The sequence below is a fragment of the Quercus lobata genome, chromosome 3, assembly GCF_001633185.2.
Source record: "Quercus lobata isolate SW786 chromosome 3, ValleyOak3.0 Primary Assembly, whole genome shotgun sequence".
Lineage (NCBI taxonomy): Eukaryota > Viridiplantae > Streptophyta > Magnoliopsida > Fagales > Fagaceae > Quercus > Quercus lobata.
This window is the reverse complement of record NC_044906.1, coordinates 42,979-49,304: the sequence shown is the minus strand read 5'-3', so window position 1 is coordinate 49,304 and position 6,326 is coordinate 42,979.

Genomic DNA, 6,326 nt, shown 5'->3' with positions numbered 1-6,326 from the left:
CACTTTTAGGAAGACATGGGTCTGTACATGAATTATTTTGGTACCTAATAGAGAAATAGGCATTGGCTTTATCAATATAATTTTGTCATTGTGTTAATGGAAAAAGGTGTCATATGATTGTTATTATATTAGACCGGACAAAGTGCATGTAGCCATATGTCATGGAATATCAATCTCATTGATCTCATGAGTATCATACCAAATCCCATCAATCGAATTGCCTTTTTGGGAAATACGAGACATCTAAGTCATACAAGTAAAGAGATCTATTCATTGATAAGAAAAAGAAAAAATGTGAACGGTGATTGGATTGATGATCAAATAGAATCCTGGGTCTCGAACAGTGATTCGATTAATGATAAAGAAAGAGAATTCTTGGTTCAGTTCTCCACCTTAACGACAGAAAAAATGATTGATCAAATTCTATTGAGTCTGACTCATAGTGATCATTTATCAAAGAATGACTCTGGTTATCAAATGATTGAACAACCGGGAGCAATTTACTTACAATACTTAGTTGGTCCTCCGTAGGCTATTGGGTTTGATCAATTACAAATATACTATGTGGCTTCTAAAGAATAGTAGTAGGCTATATGATGGCTAGACATGTAATGACATGCTAGAGTTCTATAGAGTTGCAATACAATCATGCCGATTAAAGATAGCAAAAATATGCAAAATAGAACAATTGGATCAAAGCTAAAAGTGAACTAGACAGTTTAGTAAGTAAATGGAAAATTTTGGAAACATCAGTGTTGTCTAGAATTACACTGTTTAAGTATGAAAATTGATTTTTAAGTGGGAAATTTGTGTAAATTGATGGACCTATATTTATTTTGTGCAACTGAAAATTTTATTATTATTATTATTTTAAGGGTATTAAATATTGTACTGGATAACTATTTTTTAGGATGTTTTATTTTTGATGAGATTAGTGCTTTGACAATTGTGATGAGATTTTAGATTTGTGGGTTGCATCTGTCCAATATTTTTATGAATTATCTAAATTGAATAGATTTTTATTGTTTGTGGTTTTAGGGCATTAAATGGCACTTCCTCTATCATCTTAGAGGGAGATTTGGAGGTCATCCTCAATGTTTTGAAAAGTGAAGATGAATGCCTTGCCACCTTTGGCCACCTAATCTATTAAGCTAAACTCCTCTTAGAAGCCTTTAGTTTGATAAGTTTCTCTTATGTTAAAAGACTAGGTAATTCTATGATTCATAATCTTGCTAGATATGCTAATCACATCACAAGTCTATTAGTGTGGATGAAAGATGTAGGGGAATGGAATGGAATGATCATAAGGGAATGGAAAAGAATGGAATGGAATGAAATGTATTTAAGTAAGGGAAAAGAATGAAATGGAATGGAATTAGTAACCTTGATTGGATGTTTTAAATTAAAGGAATGAAAATGAATGGAATGTAAGTAATCTTGTTTGAGAGTAACGTGGAGGGAATGAAATAGAATTATTTTATGACAATATTACTATTAGACCTCTATTTTAAAATAAATGGTTGAATATATAGGGGTATTTTGGGAGTTTTAGTAAAAAATTCATTAAATCTAATTTCATTCCCTCCCATTCCTCCCAATATTGGAGGGAATGAAAATTTGAGGTTTTAAGGGAATAGAGAGGAATGAGTGTTCCCTCCTTCCCATTCCATTCCCTCCCACTTAAACTCCCAAACAAGGGAAATGACTTTCCATTTCCTCCATTAAAACTCCCAAACAAGGGAATGGAAGAATATTCAAAAATTATTCTTTTCATTCCTTTCCATTCCATTCCATTCCCTCCTCTCAAACGAGGCCTTAGTCATAATCGATTATGGCTAAGCTCTTTTAATAAAGATGTTAAGCTTTTTCCTAAAAAAATTGTTAAGAAAGAAAATGGATAATGTGAAGAAACATGAAGATCATTTTATTTTAATTAGTTTGTTTAATTTTAGAAGGAAGTTGTATTTTTTACCATTAGTCCATTGGATTATATTTTAGGTCTTATTAGTTAAATAGAATTTTATTTTATTTCCTAGTGTTAAGGGTATTTTTGTTATTTAATAATTGAACTTCCTAAGTCAAATAGAATTGGGGTCATCCAAAGTAGTCTATATGTATCTTCGAAGGGGAAAAACATAAATCATTATTGTATACATCATAGAGGTTTGAAGGGACAAATTCCATCCAAGCAAGAAGAGTAAGTCCATAAGCAACATTATTTTCTTGTCTTTTAACATGGTAGAAAAGAACTTCTAGTAGCAAAGAGTTAACGAGCTTGATGTCCTGAATGATGTGGCCTAAACTAGCAAAATGCATATTCCTTATGTTAATAGCTTTAATGATAGTCTTCGAATCTCCTTCGATTAGTACTTTCTCAAAACCCAATTCTTGTGCAAACTAAATAGCTCACTGCTTTGCTAACACTTCTACCATCTCTATCGAGGTAGGTAGTGGAATTTGCTGTGATAAAGCAACCATAACTAATCTGTTATCATTTCATATTATAACATCAAGTCTAGTAGTGTTTTCACTTTCAAAAACCGCATCATCGAAGTTAACCTTATATGGTTATACTAGCTAGAAGGGCGAGGATGCCAACAAACAGAGTGAGTTGTGGAAGGGATCTTCACATGGACTAAGAGAAGTTCTTGAAATTCTTGGAAGGTTTTCTAGGGCCATTGAATTGATCTTCTTTGTGGGTAACAATTCCTCACCTATTGGGACTTGTTACTTCTCATTCATATCAGGGAGACAATCATAGCAAAAAGATCAAAATTAGATTTGTCATGGAGGGCCAGATGAAAAACATGCAAGAAACACAAATGCACTATTGTATTCCAACGGAGATATTCTATAATTTTGCGTGCTTAATTAAATTTTGAATTTTCTCAAATGGTCTAGTACTCATTTTAGTCAATCCTATGGTTCTGTTTGTTTGGGAAGATGGAAAAGTCGAAGGATGGAAAATGTTAGGAAGAAATTTTTTTTTTTCCTTCATGTGTTTTTGGTGCGAGGGATGGAAAAGTGAAAGAATGAAAATTACTTTTATGTCTTTATTGTAGTTTGATATAATGGGATAATAAGGGTAATGATGTCTTTTTAAATCTAAACACATTTTCCTCCCAATTTGGAGGGATAAGTTTTGGTGGGCCCAAGTGAAAAATGCCTAAACTCACCCATTTCCAACTGGATCCCAAATTTCCACCCAACCAAAAGAAAGAAAACTCCAGTTTTCCTTCTATTGTTTTCCATTCCCCCCTTTTTTCACCCAACCAAAAAGGACCTTACTAAGTGTTGATTTGTAAGTTTTGATTTCTAGATGCAGTATGATTTCAAGCAAGTCTAGGTGCTATTTCTTTAAGTCCTATTTTCTTCAATTTTAATATTGCATACACTAAGGTTTTGTTCTGCATCAATGGAGAAGAAAAATTATGTGCGGCAAATCGTATTATTTTTTCAAAGTATTCCTAAGATGGATTAATGAAAGAGGGGCAAAGTTTCTTACTTGGTATAAAAAGAGTTATGTTTATATATATATATATATATATATATATATATATTTCAAGTCCAACTTCAAAGTATGTTTACGTTGCAGATAGTGGCAGAGACAAAAATTATTTTAAGCCAAGTTAAATATATTAATAAATTTCAAATTCAAATAATAATTATTAATTATTGTGGGGGGTAAAAGATCAGGAGGTCCACGTCAATGTCTACATTGGGCCAAGGGCCCAATCCAAGGAAAAATCCCTCCTCGGCCATGGGAAGAACCCCCCTCAGTATTGATGTAGCTGAGGACGAAAGGGGCAACCTGCTACTGGTAGTGACACTCTAGATCATTCCATGGAACGGGAAAAGTATTAAAGCAGAAAAGGACAACAGAGAAAATGGAAATGTTTGAGGGAAAGGCTGTCATTATTGCATTCAGTGCCTTGTGCTTGATATAACCATGCTTTTCTGCCTTTACAACCACTCCCAACAACTGGAGGGAAGGGCTGATGGGACAAGTACCTAGCCTATGAACCCCACTCAAGAGAAACGAAACTACTATAAAAAGGGAGTGGAGGGAGACAGAAAAGGCGGGTTGAGACCCCCCCAACACACCAGAGCCACCAGGGAAAACTTCTCGGATCATATCGAGGACCAATCCTCTCTGGTAAACTCAGTCAATCTCAGCTTGATCGTGAAGAATACCGTGTTAACCGTTGTCCATATACTAAAGCCTAGCTCTTTGACCCACTCTCTACAAATTCATTGTATCAGGCTCGTTGGTCTAAGGTCCCATGCATCTTGGGCATGGGCTGAAAAATGTGAACCTACAATTGGCGCTGTCTGTGGGAAAAGCTTGTGCGTTAGCGAATGCAATGGTTAATCACAGCGAGATCAAGCTCCTATCAGCAGGAGTCCCTCAAGAAGACCATTCTGGCAGTGGTACAAGCTATACGAAAGCCTCCCTATTGTTTCCAAGAACACACCATCCTTGTCGCAACTTAGCTTCCAATTGGGTCTACACTTCGAAGCGTTGATTACATGGGAAGGATTGCTGAACGAAGTGTGGTTCTAGGGGTTTCTGGCGTCAGATGTGTGCCTGTGCACTTGTCAAGGGACTAATTCTTGCGGGCCTAGTAGCCCAGCTTGTTGAATTACCTTCGGAGAAAGAAGCCGAGAGCCATACCGAATTACTTCAGTTGCGGTAATAAGAGCATACTACCTAGAAGACTTAGATGAAAAAGCTGTACCTCGTCCATGGAATGTAAATAACCTGAGAAGGTATTATTATTAGTAAAAGCATTTATCTAGTCCAAGTTTTAAGTTCATCCTGATTACATGTCTCGCATTCTGGCAATCATCTAAGTACTAGATAAAACCAGAGTCTTGCATGGTCCTCGGACTCAAACTTATGGGGAAACTAGTTACTTCAAAGAAGAACCTAAGTACTAGACAGAACCAAGGTCTTGCATGGTTCTTGGATTCAAACCTATGGGGAAACTAGCTACTCCAAGAAAAACTAAGTGCTAGATAGAACCAAGATCTTGCATGGTCCTCGGACTAAAACCTATAGGGAAACTAGTTACTTCAAAGAAGAACCTAAGTACTAGACAAAACCAAGGTCTTGCATGGTCGGACTCAAACCTATGGGGAAACTAGTTACTTCCAAGAAGAATCTAAGTGCTAGACAGAACTGAGGTCTTGCATGGTCCTTAGACTCAAACCTATGGGGAAATTAGTTACTTCAAAGAAGAACCTAAGTACTAGACAGAACCAAGGTCTTGCATGGTCCTCGGACTCAAACCTATGGGAAAACTAGTTACTTCAAAGAAAATCTAAGTACTAGACAGAACCAAGGTTTTGCATGGTCCTCAGACTTAAACCTATGGGGAAACTAGCTACTCCAAGAAAATCTAAGTACTAGACAGAACCAAGGTCTTGCATTGTCCTCGGACTCAATCCTATGGGGAAACTAGTTACTTCCAAGAAAATCTATGTAATAGACAGAACCAAGGTCTTACATGGTCCTCGGACTCAAACCTATGGGGAAACTAGTTACTTCCAAGAAGAATCTAAGTGCTAGACAAAACCAAGGTCTTGCATGGTCCTCGGACTTAAACCTATAGGGAAACTAGTTACTTCCAAGAAGAATCTAAGTACTAGATAGAACCAAAGTCTTACATGGTCCTCATACTCAAACCTATGGGGAAACTAGTTACTTCAAAGAAAACCTAAGTACTAGACAGAACCAAGGTCTTGCATGGTCCTCGGACTCAAACCTATGGGGAAACTAATTACTTCCAAAAAAAACCTAAGTACTAGACAGAACCAAGGTCTTGCATGGTCCTCGGACTCAAACCTATGGGGAAACTAGTTACTTCAAAGAAAACCTAAGTACTAGACAGAACCAAGGTCTTGCATTGTCCTTGGACTCAAACCTATGGGGAAACTAGCTACTCCAAGAAAAACTAAGTGCTAGATAGAACCAAGATCTTGCATGGTCCTCAAACTCAAACCTATGGGAAAACTAGTTACTTCAAAGAAGAATCTAAGTATTAGATAGAGTCAAGGTCTTGCATGGTCCTCGGACTCAAACCTATGGGGAAACTAGTTTCTTCCAAGAAGAATCTAAGTGCTAGACAGAACCAAGGTCTTGCATGGTCCTCGAACTCAAACCTCTAGGGAAACTAATTACTTCAAAGAAGAACCTAAGTACTAGACAGAACCAAGGTTTTGCATGGTCCTCGAACTCAAACCTATAGGGAAACTAACTACTTCAAAGAAAAACCTAAGTCCTAGATGGAACAAAGGTCTTGCGTGGTCCTTGGACCTCCAGT